This window comes from Taudactylus pleione, unplaced genomic scaffold, assembly GCF_031769625.1.
Source record: "Taudactylus pleione unplaced genomic scaffold, aTauple2 ptg000800l, whole genome shotgun sequence".
In the NCBI taxonomy this organism is placed as follows: domain Eukaryota; kingdom Metazoa; phylum Chordata; class Amphibia; order Anura; family Myobatrachidae; genus Taudactylus; species Taudactylus pleione.
Window position 1 is genome coordinate 1,364,809 of NW_028285202.1, and position 14,750 is coordinate 1,379,558.

A 14,750-nucleotide genomic window follows, 5' to 3' on the forward strand; every position below is an offset into this window, starting at 1 on the left:
TTCAATGCAATATAGATATAATGGGCAATGAGATCTCAACAGGCCAAGCCCCAGTCGACCGGAAGGAGCTTACCTGTATAACCTGACCTGAGAGTGAGGTATACAGGGAGACAGGAGCCCAGCTCTCCAGAGACTAGCTGCAGCCGGCCGTTACAGTGAAAATGGCCGCTCAGCGTCTCTGTGGGAGGGAGAGGAAAAGGAGCAACCTACTGATGGGAAGCCTCCATGAGGGAACACACCAGGGGAAGAGCTAACGGGGAAAGCCCACCACCCCTCTTCTGACATGGAGCCCCCAGGGCAAATGGCCAGCACTACAGTAGTTCCCCCCCCACCCCGTCCCATTACTATGTGCCCTGGTGGTTTGGCAGGGGTGTGGGCGACCCGGCTTGCAGGTAACCGCATTGGTGCAGCATTACCTGCCGGCGCTGGAGACCACCGGCGGGTGAAGCCGCACCAATGCGGCTCCCTGCAAGCTGCCTTACCTCCTCCCCCGTGGCATCCGGCTGTGGCTGGGATCCTCTGTGCTCGGTACTGGGGGTTGGTGGAGCGGCTCAGTACTGCTCATTCAAAAAAAATTGAATTCAAATAAATAATATCAAATAAAGATTTGAGGCTGCATAAGCAGCCCTCTGTTATAAGTGTGCCTGGCTCCTGCTGGCACCAAATGTAAACTGGCCTGCCTGGGGCTGGGTATAGAGGAGAAGGAGGCTGGGCTGCCCTGATGTCAAGTTAACTGTTTTGTGCCCATTCCTTCTGCACAGCCCTATACCCCCAGTGTTGTCCCGTGTCCCCTATGGCAGTGAAGAAAAAATTAGATTGCTGTAGTAACTGAGTAAGCAAAATATGTCACTCTGGGCCTGATTCAGCAAGGGACACATGTGAGAGATACTCAGTGCCCAATCAGTACGCCGGATAGCGCAAACATCGGTAACATTGAGAACCATCGGACCCAGACGCAAATAGATGACCTGACCTGGAGCAGGATTCTGGCCACTTCCTACGTGCATCGTCTGGCTGCGTATGCCACCACACTGCCTTAACTATGTACGCCTCTATAACGGCGTCCCAACGCACAGGCACGCCTGCATTCGCCCGACCACCCCCCGGTCCCCACCCACAAGCGGCACTTCCTGTCACTCAATATCGGAAGGGTCTGCGTACACACTGCGTGTAGTCTGCGTACCCTTACCCAGTTGCACTGGCTAGTTTGCGCATGCGCAGTAAGAGGCATACACATGCGCGGTGCGAAGACATCGTCCGAATGCGTGCGTTCTCTCACTTGCGTTCCTTGCTGAATCAGGCTCTCTGTTCGGTATTTAGAGCTGATTACTCACCTGTGCTGATACCTGTAGGGATTTCCTCCTCTTTAATAATCCCAAGGAGCTCATCCTCCTCCTTTTTTATCTCTTCTAATACAACAATTTGAAAATCGCTGATGTTTTCATCCTAAATATTAAAGAGAAAAGTACATTTCCGTGAAATACTCTCTGGTAGCTATAATGTAGAAGTTAACTGCTTGGTCAGCTGAGTAGAGACATGCCAAAGAAACCCCTACAGAAGGTACATAGAGGAACTTTGCCTTCCCTTGGTGTCTCTGAGAGTCTTCTCAAGCTGTCCTAAAAAACAGACAACATGAGTCGGACTATTGGGCTACCATGGTGTATTTCAAGGAAATGAAATTACTGGAAACTATCTAATTTCCTTTATAACCCCATGTTAGCCCATAATGTACAGTATGAGATGTGCTCATGCCATACATGAAAGAAGGGTGGACTAAATATAATAAACAGGGGATGAACTCACAATGTCAACATTTATCTACAGAATGATAACATGTTGAACATTTTTGAAATCCGAAATGTTAACATTTGGCAAACCCCTTGTGGAATCGTAGGAGAAACAGGAACCACTACGTTAGTTCTGAACCACATAATTAATGTCTTCCAAACCCTAACGTAACTCAAGGAAGAGTTTTGTGTCCAGGCTGTAAGAGGTCTCTCGATCATTTTGTCTCAGCAGTGACCACTCAAACTCTAAGCCCTCAATGACTGGACACCTGGGTTTGGATGAAGAATCGGTCCCTGGTGCAGAAGATCTGACCATGGTGCTTGAGGCCATGGCTGTTCCAAATCTTGGTTACATAACACTGATAGTCAAAACATCAACATCATCAAAAACATCGACGATCAAAATATCGACATTCAATATGCAGAAATATTGACAGGGATATAACTTAAGACAAAGTTAAAAGTTAGACAATCAATATGTAGACAATTTGAGATATTTAAGGTTCATTCTAGCACCCTGCACCTGTCACAACCAGTGCGGTTCCTCTTTCCTGCCTGGGGCGTCGCTCTCTACTCTGGTGCTTCTAGCACCCTCAGCGATGCAACAAAGTGCTGATATCCAGACCAACCTGGGCTAGAAGCACCAAAACAGAGATTGACACCCCAGGCAGGAAATAGGTACTGCATGGGTTGTGACAGGTGCAGGGTGCTAGAATAAATACTAGATATTATTCTTATTATCGTTTTTTTATATGGTGCTCAAGGGTTCCGCAGCTCCTTGCAAAGTACATGAACAAATGAATTAGTAGCAATAGTCAGCAGGTTAGTAATTGCAGTATAAATCCTGTGATTGATCTCTATTCAAGAGGTTATTAATAGGTAAAACATGCAGTAGCAACCCACAATGTAAGCAGTCATTAGATTTCAATAGCCGCAACCAACACATATAGGGTTAACGATTAGCAGCAAGCAGTAGTCTTTAATAGCAGCAGCCAGCAGGTTTGGGTTAGCGTAGCAGCAAGTAATGGTCCTCAGACCCGTCTCTGTCCAGGAAGCTGCATTTACGGCTGCAATGGCTTGTTCAGCGTTGGAGACGTTCCAGTCCGATCTCTCCACTTGTGGGACCACACATTGCCGTGAGGTGCAGTCGCTGTGCGGAGGGTGAGAATACCGCTCACCTCTACCATCCATCACCGACACCTGACAGGTCCGGACGCCGGGTACCTGATCCCACCCACGGACATTTCTCTCCTTGTCACGGCTGGCCACCGCTGACCTGAGATGTGGGGATGTGTTTAAAGTAAACCCAGCATGTTTTTTGCAGCATGACTAGGAATGCAGGGATTACAGTATGTTGACTGCTTTACCACGAAGATTGTGGCACACTGGCATATTTATTAAATAGCTTCCTGGATAGAGACGGGTCTGAGGACCATTACTTGCTGCTACACTAACCCAAACCTGCTGGCATACATTGTGGGTTGTTATTGCATGTTTTACCTATAATACCCCTTTTACACCAGGGCAAAAACCCGGGTTATTGCTGGGTCTACCCGGGTCGCAGCTCAGTGTAAAATGGTCCCTGAAAAATAACCTGGGTCAAGTGACCCAGCAATCCAACCCAGGTAGCTACCAGGGTTGGACCCAGGAATGGTGCATTGTAAACGGCGCGACCCGGCTTATCCGACCTGGGTCATGCCTCAAATTAGCTGATTGGTGGTTGTGGAGCAGTCACCTCCCACTTTTTATTACCTCACAGGTTTAGCAGGGCAGACCTGGGTTTAGTGTGAACAGGGCTGACCTGGGAGTAACCCAGATTGAAGGTGCATTGTAAATTGTGTCTGACCTGGGTTGGAACCATGGGCCTGATTCAGAGCCACTCGTAAGCGGCAGCTCGTTCGCTCCGAGCGATGTTTGCCCAACTGCGCATGCGTACGGATCGTTATACGCATGCGCGAACCAGTCCGTGCGGCCGAAATTCATGTGCTCGCAAAATAGCGAATGCCTGCTAATTTCAGTGACAGGATGAGGCGTATGTGGGTGGTAACAGGGGAAGGTGCTTGAAAACGGGGTGTGGAGATCCGATCGCAGGCGTGCTTAAAGGTCAAAACGGGCGTTTTATGGGTGTGCATATTTAAAACAGCAGCGTCATTGACCACGTCACTGGGTTTTTTTTTAGCCAGAACTGCTCGCAAAATTGTGGTAGCAAAAACCAACCACAAGAATAGCGAGCAGCTCATACCCTGTTCGATGGACTCGATTAATCTAATAAATAGCGGACATGACGTAGGATGCTAGCGGCCAGGGGGCCGTAGTTTCCCAAAAAACGACCGCAAGTTTTGTTCGCTCGTTCAGACATAGAGGCGTGAACAGACCGCAAACAGCGAACGGTTCATTTGAATAGCCACCCCTATTTTCAGGACGAGCGAGCGCTAATTACGTCCGGCTCTGAATCAGGCCCCATGTCCAAAAACCCAGGTCGGACTTCGGTTTTTGGTGGAAAAGAGGTATAAATATCCTCTTGAATAGAGATCAATCACAAGATTTATACTGCAATTACTAACCTGTTGACTATTGCTACTAACTGGCTTTTGGATTGCTTTTATGTGATGGCTTGTTTTGAATGAGTTTCTTAAAAGCTAATATTACTCATACATGATGATTAGCCCCACAGCTCTCTCACACCTGATTTGGGTATTGACAATATATGTTATTTTATGTTATATGTGACACTATATTTAGGTTATATACTTTTTTGGTAATCATTGAATACATTTTATATTTTTGAACCCAGCGCTCTCTTTCTTTTTGTATTGTGCTTTTTAGTGGGGACCAGCACCCCATTTTTTAAGAGAGCTGCAAATAATTTATATAAGTGCTTCAGATCCTTTTTTAAGATCATTTTGGTGGACCTACCTATATATTCCAGCTCCTGGCTTATAGTTTTTTCTTCTTTTTTACTTCATAAACAAATGAGCACACAATAAAACAGGTATTAACAGTACAAAACAATGCAGGACAAGGACATGGTTTAAAAACATTGCTGCATTAGCGATCAAAACACTCAACAAGCAGCAGGATGTAAGCAACCAAGTTAGGTGCACTTGTGGGAAGTAAGGAGTAGATGATAGTATGAGTGAGGGAAGGAGAATCACATGAGGGAAGAGGACCCTGCTCGTGGGAGTTTACATTCTATAGGGGAGAGGCAGACAGACAGGGGTGACACAGATGGGGTAGACTGGGAGGAAGGAACATGTAGCAGCAAGTTAGGATGAGGGCTGGAAGGCATTAATGAAGTAGTGGGTCTTGAGTTTTGTAGACAGGTGGAGAGTCTAACAGGGAGAGGGATAGAGTTCCAGAGGTAGGGAGCAGCACGGGCAAAATCTTGGATGCAGAAGTGGAAGTAATTAGTTGGCAGGAGAGGCCGCGTGCATTTGTTGAGCGAAGTGGTCAGGCAGGAGTGTGAAGGTAGATGAGATCTGAGGTAAATGGATTGGTGAGTGTAAGAACCTTGAATTGGGTTATGAAGGGGAAGATGAGCCAGTGTACTGTAGAGCTTGTAGAAGAGGGGAAGCAGATGTAGAACGTTTGCACTGAGGACAGATTGGAGTGGCAAGATGTGGGCATCAGGGAGGCCAGATAGGAGGAGGTTACAGTAGTCCAATCTAAAGGTGACCAGTGAGTATATGAGGGTCTTAGTAGCATGCAGGGTAAGATAGGGTCTGTTCCCGGAAATATTTTTGAGATGAAAACGGCAGGATTGCGAGAGGTACTGAATGTGTGGTTTTAAGGAGAGGGTAGAGTCAAGGATAACTCCAAGGCCATCAATAGATAATGGAATTGTGGGAAGTGAGGTAATGCGGGAGGGTGGGAAGATGATCAGCTCAGACTTGGCTATGTTAAGTTAAGAAGTCGCTGGGACATCCAGGAGGAGATAGCAGAGAGACAGTTGGAGATACGGGTGAGGAAAGAAGGGGAGAGGTCAGGGGAGGAAAGGTAGATCTGAGCATCATCAACATAGGGATGATATTGGAAGCCAAAAGTGCTGATGAGTTCACCTAAAGAAGATTTATATAAGAGAGGTAGGAGGACAGTCAGGAGAGGGCAGTATCACGTAGACCAAGAGAGTGAAGGATATGCAGGAGGAGAGGGTGGTCCACAGTGTCAAAAGCAACAGAGATGTCAAGGAGAATGAGCAGAGAGTAGTGGCCCTTGGATTTGGCAACAAGGAGGTCGTTGCTGACTTTGGTGAGGGCAGTTTCAGTGGAGTGGAGAAAACGGAAGCCAGACTGAAATGGGTCAAGCAGGGAGTGGAAGGAAAGAAATGTGCTGAGGCGGTTGTAAACAATTCACTCAAGGAGTTTGGAGCAAAAGGGAGGAGAGAGATGGATCGGTAGTTGGAAAAAGTATTAGGATCAAGGGTAGGTTTTTTAAAGAATGGGGGAGACAAGGGCATGCTTGAATGCAGAAGGGACCGTACCTGATGAGAGGGAGAGATTGAGGAGGTGCGCAAGATGGGAACAGGCAGAAGTAGAGAGGTGGTGGAGGAAGCTGTAAGGGATAGGGTCAAGGGGGAGGTGGAAGGGGATCAGAACCGAATGAGGGTCATGAAATCCTCTCCAGATACAGGGGAGAAAGATATCAGAGTTGGTAAACTAAATAGGGAGGGGTGGTCAAGGAAAGGAGGGGGCTGAGTGTTGAGGGTCTGGCGGGATGTGATATCCTGACACATGGAGTCAATTTTAGATGTGAAGTAGGTGGCAAAGTCAAGGGCAGAGAGTTAGGTGGGGAGGCGAGGAGGGGGTGGGCAGAGGAGGGAGTTCAAAGTGGTGAAGAGAAGTTGGGGGTTTGAGGACTGGGAGGAGACGAGGCTCTTTAAATTTGATTGTTTAGAGAGGGAAATGGCAGCACTGTAGGATGCAAGGATTAAGTTGAAATGGAGGAAGTCTGCCTTAAAGCGAGACTTCCTCCACTGTTGCTCGGTGGTACGTGAACAGTTTTGCAGGTGTCTGGTGCAATTAGAATGCCAGGGTTGAGGTGTGGATCTGTGAGGGTGAGTAGTTATTGCCGGAGCAACAGAGTCAAGAGCAGAAGTAAGGGAGGCATTGTATAAGGAAGCAGCTTGTTCGGGGCAGGAGAGAGAGAGGATAGGGGAGAGAAGCGAGTCAAGCAAACTGTCTAAAGCCTCAATGTTAAGCTTGGTGATAGTGGCCTTAGGCGGTAGAGATGGAGAAGGTAAGAGGGATAAGTTGAAAGAGAGAAGGTGATGGTCAGAGAGGTGGAATGGGGAATTGGTGCAATCAGATATCACAATAGTAATTGAAAACCAGGGGGGGTGAGCTGGTCCATCAACATGGACAAATGGTCAACAGTCAAGACATTACAAAAGTTAGATAGATTAAAATGTTGACATCCAATATAGGCAGGTCATAATGGTCATAATATATCATATTATAAGGTCATAATATATATCATCATAGTGGCAGGCCAATACATCGATAGTCAACCACTGATTATCGATACATGACAGACTTAAACTTATTCATAGTTGGAAATCAATCATTTACTGAAAAAATGATTGATATCAACGATCATTAGATAGAAACAGGCCTACTGTAGGTGCCATCGATGATCAATACTAACGATCATTTACCTTCGATTTATGTTAGTTTCAAACTGGTGTATAGGAGTGTGAGTGTGTGTATATTTTTGAATGGAACAGCAGTAGATGGTTGTTGGTACCGATCATCGATAGCACTTAGGCCTGATGCTACTAGATCATGGTTAATATCAACCATTAGGGCTTAGAATCAGTAGAGTTTTTCTATCGCTGATCGGTCTCCAACGATGTCATGTATTGATAATCAATTTTACAAAATGGAGCTAAAAAACATAGCCTGATTAAGCTTATGACGGATTTGCAATTCTGCACGCAACCAGCTTTGCAATTCCGTCCTTGCAATTATGGTAATGCAGCAGGAGGCATCACGCCTCCTGCATGCATTACTTATCCGAGATGCGTTGTACACTGCAGCATCGCATAATCTGCAAGAACATTGGCCGGCTAAATGACCCATGGGGTCACGCAAGCCGGCTGCCGCAAATCAGAGAAAGAGGCCAAGATATCTCCTTTAGCCGACGGAGATCCTGGCCTCTTCTATCCCCCCCAACGGCGGCGACACGCCTCCATTTTGGGAAACCAGGGCCGTTGCCGCCCCATCCCACCCACAAACGGCAACAGACTGTCAATCACTGACAATATGCTGCCGCTCTGTGGGCCTGATTCAGAGATGGACGCTCTGAAAGAGCGCTCGCTCTGAATCAGGGCTTATTTTTTTTTTTGTGCGGTCTCCTGGCCGCTCGCATGGCTGGCGAGCGGCTAGGATGATGGTCGTGATGGTCAAGACCATCTTGACCATTGGGGCTTGCGACGAGACCCTTGTGGTAGGGTCTCGTGGCCGCAAGCCCCAGAGAGCTTCTGGCTCTATTAGAGCCGGAAGCTCTCCCACTGACATCACTGGTGATGTCAGTGGGGCCGCCCACAAACGGGAGTCGTTCGCTTGGGAACGCCTCCGTTTGTGAAGCCACACCCCCCACCACGCCTACAAAATGGGGCGAGCTGTCGATCAACATCGACAGCCGCCCCTTTTGTAGTGAGCCACGGAGCGAGAGAATTTCTCTCTTGCTCCGGGGCTTGCGCACGCGCAGTGCGGCCGTTGCGCGTGCGCAGAGCCCACCATCGACCCGCTTGCGAGCGGGTCTGAATCAGGGCCAATGTGCAAACACATAAGACCCGTACTGCACATGCGCATTCTCGAACATTCTGCATTCAGCAGTGTACGCTGATTAAGGCCCACAAAACGTATTCTGATAAGCGTTCAAAAACGATCATCGACCGTCTCTTCTCACAATCTCAAAGATCGATGCTTGACTATTGATTTATGGACCTGCCACCATAATGATATATATCTGTCGACATTATGACCTATTATATGAATGTCGACATTTTAACCATGTCGACCTTTCCACCATGCCAACCTATTGACGGTCTACCTTTCTTTATAATATCGACCTTTTGGCCGGCGAAGATATGACCCTGTCAACTTTATGTCCATGTTGACATTTTGATGACTACCTATGTTTTGGTTGCAGATGTTTTGACTACATCCCTGTTCCAGCAACGTTCCTCAAGTCTCTGTGATGCAGCCATAATGGAAATACTGCCATGACCTCTACTGCTTCTCTCGATTGGGTACGAGGAAAAGGAAAGAGCAAATAGTCCAGCAGAAAGTCCCATGGCATCAAGAACACATCTATTCCCTTGATGAGAACAGAACCAAGCTATCTCGGTGCTTGATGATGTTGCCATCAGGTCTATTTGAGGAAGTATGATCATCTGTTCTAGTAGTTAGAAAAACTCTTTGTGGCCATTCTCCAGGATTGACTTGATATTGACTGAAATAATTGCCTACCTTTGCCTGCCACGTGCAAGACATCGAGGGATATAACATTTTTCAATAACTGTTAGAGAAATTGATTGAATTAGGTCCTGGGTCGGTACAGCAAAGTTTAGTAACAACATAAGTGGTGGTGAAGTCCTTGGGTGCCGTGAAATAACGAGACAACTGGCTGATCCTCCAGGAGTGTGGAGCAGTTCTGGCTGAGATGGTAGAGGGAGTGCAGACAGAGTAACCTAATATGGCCTCTGTGCTGTCAGCTAGGATTTGGAGTTTCCCGACCTTTTTGGGAAAGCTCCACTCGGTTGATCCGGTGCAGCACAGTATCAATATAGACTGTTCTTGAACCTCTTTTAGGGATAATCAGGGGAATCCAAGCTGCTTGGGTTCCTCAAAAAGAAATTCTGGCATTTGAAAACGAGATGCCTGCCTAAAGGTGGAATGACGGGACTGTTCTTTTCATGAAGCCACTACCTGAAATTAATATCAAGTTTGTGACACAGTATAATAAATTTGTTGAAAGAAAACAGAAGTAATAACTCTAACATTGGTTCAAGAAGACATGCAAAGCTTTGGGATCGCCTACTTGGGAGGATTGAGGAAAACACTACTACCACTACGAGTGATGTCAGTAGGGCCGCCCACAAACGGCAGGCGTTCTTAAGGGAACGCCTGCGTTTGTGCAGCCACCCCCCCTCCCCGCCTACAAAACAGGGCGAGCTGTCAATCAACATTGACAGCCGCCCCGTCTTGTAGTGAGCCCCGGAGTTACGGAGCTGCCGTCGCTAGCTGGGGCTCGCGTATGCGCAGTGGGGGAACATCGACCTGCTTGCGAGCACTGTGCGCTCGCGAGTGGGTCTGAATCAGGCCCAAAGTGCGGAGTCAAGGACCGAGATGGAAATCAAACAAACTGGGTCTGGAAAATAAGGAAACTAAAGCCACTGGAAATGTAGGTTGCTGCGAAAACTTTGGAGCTAGGACTCCTGTTGGTACCTAATAATCTGGCACTGAAAACTGCATAGCGTGCTCCTTAAATAGGTGTGCTTGATCTGAAACAGGTGGGCCTATGATGTTGGCAGACAGCTGACTGTGGGTTTCAAGAACACTGAGGTGCCACGCGCCTGCTGCTAGAAGTGGAACGGTGGTAGCGACATAGACAGGACGCTCATTTTTAATGTTTAACCAGCGCCGGGCGCAGTGTGTTTAATAAATGTATTTTTAATGTTACGCAGCGCAGCATGGTTGCGCTGCACCGGGGAACTGTATACAAAGAGTCACTGCAGCCGGCATGTAGTCCCAGGTTACAGGGCAGTGTGCCGACACTGGGGATCGGGAGTTTAGCTCCCAGCACTACAGATCTGATTGGTTGCACGCTGGTTCATAGGGAGAGCCAGCTCTCCGTACACCGCAGTGCTAAGAGGGGACAGGAAGGAGTCCAGGGGCTGGGGCTGTATAGGTGAGAGCCCCACACTGGTAACTAAGAGCTTAGCTCCCTGCACCTCAGCATTGCAGGGCTATGTAGCAAAGCCCAGTGCTGGACACACTGTATAATGCGAAAAACTAAATGTAAAAAAGAAAAAAAGTATTATGTTTGCTGGAGGGCACTACAGAGTGTCTGGGTATGTAAAGCCTAGTGCTGGGCACTAGCCTGAGCCTAAAGCAGTGTGTATATGCATTTAACATGTGTAACTGAATTTATAGTTAAAGTGACATGTAAAATGTGTAGCATTTATAGGTAAAATTTACACTTCCCTTTCCCTGGAGGGTCATGGGGATCCGAAGATCTCTGTGCGCTGCTGGGTCGCCCAGCCGCCCTCATAGGTAAATAGAATGCCTTCCTTTGCAGCCTCATACCTGAAAGTGCACACAGAGCTGGCCAATGCAGCCAGCTAATTATTTTCTCGGAGCTCACACTCAGTGACTAGGAGACTGCTGGCTGGGGATCATATCTGTCTTTCTCGGGAGCCCAGATGTGGCAAGAGAAGTTGTCCTAGCAGGATCCTGGAAGTAAGTTTTGGAGGGAACCACCCTCCTCCTCCAGACATGCTGGCACCTGGGTGGCGATTATCTGCCCAGGTGGGCTCAGGCACAAGTATGACCACTCCGGATCCCTCTGCCAGCTACCCTGCAGAGACTGGTCCATGGTGAGGGACCAGTGGGAATTACTCGACAACCAACCAGAAGTGTTGCAGCAACTTGCCCACACATACCCAGAAGTAGGCGGTTCCAGGTGGCGGCGTAGGAGCCTGGGAGAAGTAGTTTCTGGTGCCGGTGTAGGAGCCTGGGAGAAGTGGTTCCAGGTGCCGGTGTAAGAGCCTGGGAGAAGTGGTTCCAGGTGCCGGTGTAGGACCCTGGGAGAAGTGGTTCCAGGTGCCGGTGTAGGAGTCTGGGTGGAAGTAAGCGGTTCCAAATGCCAGTAGTAGGAGCTTGGTGGTGGCAGCGAAGCACCCACGGCGTATTGAGTGCAGTCAGTAACAGGCGCTTACTAACGGTAATCACCTTTCGGGGCGAGGTCATCCGGTCAGTGTCGTAAAACCCAGTGATAGTGATCTTGGTGAGGATCCAAACCTCTGTATAAATTGAAATCATGATACCTACAGTATTCTATGGAAATTGTGCTACAAAAGGGCCATTGTGAGGCCCTTGGCCGCGGCTAACTATCTTTAGTACTAAAATAGCGATACAGCTGCTTATATGACTCTGTGCTAGATGACCAGTAAAGGTTAACCATAGAACCCAGGGACCAGGCTGTACATCATGTATATCATCTGTAATCTGTCACCTGCGTCTCCTCATGGCCTGTATATTATATAAGTCCTATTTAGAGACAAAAACATTCTGAAATGAGGAGTCACTGGTTAATCGGTTGGGGTGACGGAGCTTTTCTGAGCTTTAGGCTGAAGGATACAGTCCACACACAGCGGCCCCTTCATAATGGACACATTATGTGCACACCTTAGACAGAAAATAGATGGGCGAATCTGGAACCACAAACGGCGCCAACAAAGGGCCACCCGTGTGCCCAATTGTACTCTGGAAGGTGCATCGCAGGGATGATGGGCACTCACGGGGAGCGGGTAAGCCACCCTACATCACAAGACCACTACACTCACATGCACACAAAGCCTGACTCATCTGACAGACAGGAAAGGGACCCCGAGGGAGGGAGGACTCACACTGTGCACCTTCCCAAAGGGGGTTTTCTTTTCCTGTCTCTGCTCAACTGAGGTTGAAAATTAAATAACAGCAGCACTGATCATAGTAACTATACAACATCTATTACTACTAGCTATGAGACTGCGATTGTGGATACTACAAATCTTGCAAACAAAAATAACATGCGTAAAACTTTCCAGTGATAGAAAACAGATTGCCTATAGACAGCTAGATTACAGTGAGCAGCAATACTAACATTGCTCAGAGCAGGAAGAGCCAAGAGAGGGCTCTGAGGACCTGGGGGTCCCTGTTTTTGTTACGGTGCGTTTCCAATGTTCTGTTACTAATTTGTTACTAATTTACCTGATGCTCCTGTGGGGTCCTGTGTTTCTCCTCTGTACAGTCCTGGGAATAAAGAGGACGGGGACATCTCTCTGGGGTATTTCTGTTACTGGGTCCATCTGTAGGAGACACACAGTGACTGAGTACATTGTATATATGTGATTATCAGGTGATGTGTGTATATAGGGGGCCCCCATACCTGCTCTCCCCTGTACAATAAATGACAGTCTTCTCTTACCCAGTGATGTGAGGGGCCGGTGATTCTCCATCATCACGTCCTTGTACAGACCCCTGTGTTCCTCTATATACTCCCCCTCCTGCATGGAGACATAGACAGTGACATCCTGACACCTTATAGGAACCTGACACACACAAGATACAGTCATCACCCAGACACATCCCCTGGTGTTACTGTATAATGTCCCATTCCCAGCAGTCACCTCTCCAGTCAGCAGCTGAATGATCTTGTTGGTGAGTTCCAGGATCTTCTGGTCATTGTGTCTTTCATGTATCAGTGAGTGAGGTGGAGGCACCGTGATGGGGGTCTGGGTCCTGCTCAGTCCTCCTGACACACGGGGAGGCTATAAGATGTCTTACACTCAATGGATGTCTTCTTTACTACTGTGCAATCCTGTGATTTAAGGAAAACACTATCATTGCATACACTCCCAGATCACCTCACCTCCCCAGTCATGTCCCTGTATTATTATTATTACTATAGATATAAGTGATGTCACTGTGACACTCCCAGATCACCTCACCTCCCCAGTCATGTCTCTGTATTATTACTATAGATATAAGTGATGTAACTGTGACGTTCCCAGATTCCCTCACCTCCCCAGTCATGTCCCTGTATTATTATTATTACTATAGATATAAGTGATGTCACTGTGACACTCCCAGATCCCCTCACCTCCCCAGTCATGTCTCTGTATTATTACTATAGCTATAAGTGATGTCACTGTGACTCTCCCAGATCCCCTCACCTCCCCAGTCATGTCCCTGTATTATTACTATAGATATAAGTGATGTCACTGTGACGTTCCCAGATTCCCTCACCTCCCCAGTCATGTCCCTGTATTATTATTATTACTATAGATATAAGTGATGTCACTGTGACACTCCCAGATCACCTCACCTCCCCAGTCATGTCCCTGTATTATTACTATAGATATAAGTGATGTCACTGTGATGTTCCCAGATCCCCTCACCTCCCCAGTCATGTCCCTGTATTATTACTATAGATATAAGTGATGTCACTGTGACTCTCCCAGATCCCCTCACCTCCCCAGTCATGTCCCTGTATTATTACTATAGATATAAGTGATGTCACTGTGACTCTCCCAGATCCCCTCACCTCCCCAGTCATGTCCCTGTATTATTACTATAGATATAAGTGATGTCACTGTGACACTCCCAGATCCCCTCACCTCCCCAGTCATGTCCCTGTATTATTACTATAGATATAAGTGATGTCACTGTGACACTCCCAGATCCCCTCACCTCCCCAGTCATGTCCCTGTATTATTACTATAGATATAAGTGATGTCACTGTGACACTCCCAGATTCCCTCACCTCCCCAGTCATGACCCTGTATTATTACTATAGATATAAGTGATGTCACTGTGACTCTCCCAGATCCCCTCACCTCCCCAGTCATGTCCCTGTATTATTACTATAGATATAAGTGATGTCACTGTGACACTCCCAGATCCCCTCACCTCCCCAGTCATGTCCCTGTATTATTACTATATATATAATAATAACAGGACACCACAAGCTGCTCCCCCTGTATAATAATAATAACAGGAAACCACAGGCTGCTCCCCCTGTATAATAATAATAATAATAACAGGACACCACAGGCTGCTCCCCCTGTATAATAATAATAATAACAGGACACCACAGGCTGCTCCCCTGTATAATAATAAGAATAACAGGAAACTACAGGCCACTCCCCCTGTATAATAATAATATTAACAGGACACCACATGCTGCTCCCCCTGT

The 14,750-nt window shown here is 47.3% G+C and overlaps 1 pseudogene across 1 annotated transcript in view; it reads right to left on the reverse strand.

The window, feature by feature from the left end:
* The window catches only part of LOC148474919 (uncharacterized), a 70,531-nt pseudogene that overhangs the window by 51,924 nt on the left and 3,857 nt on the right, over positions 1-14,750 (reverse strand). Inside the window, exons 2-5 of the transcript XR_015872816.1 lie at positions 13,183-13,373; positions 12,981-13,059; positions 12,764-12,861; positions 1,335-1,446 (exon numbers count right to left, since the gene is read on the reverse strand). The product of XR_015872816.1 is annotated as an uncharacterized LOC148474919 (transcript). The remainder of the gene's footprint in view (positions 1-1,334; positions 1,447-12,763; positions 12,862-12,980; positions 13,060-13,182; positions 13,374-14,750) is intronic.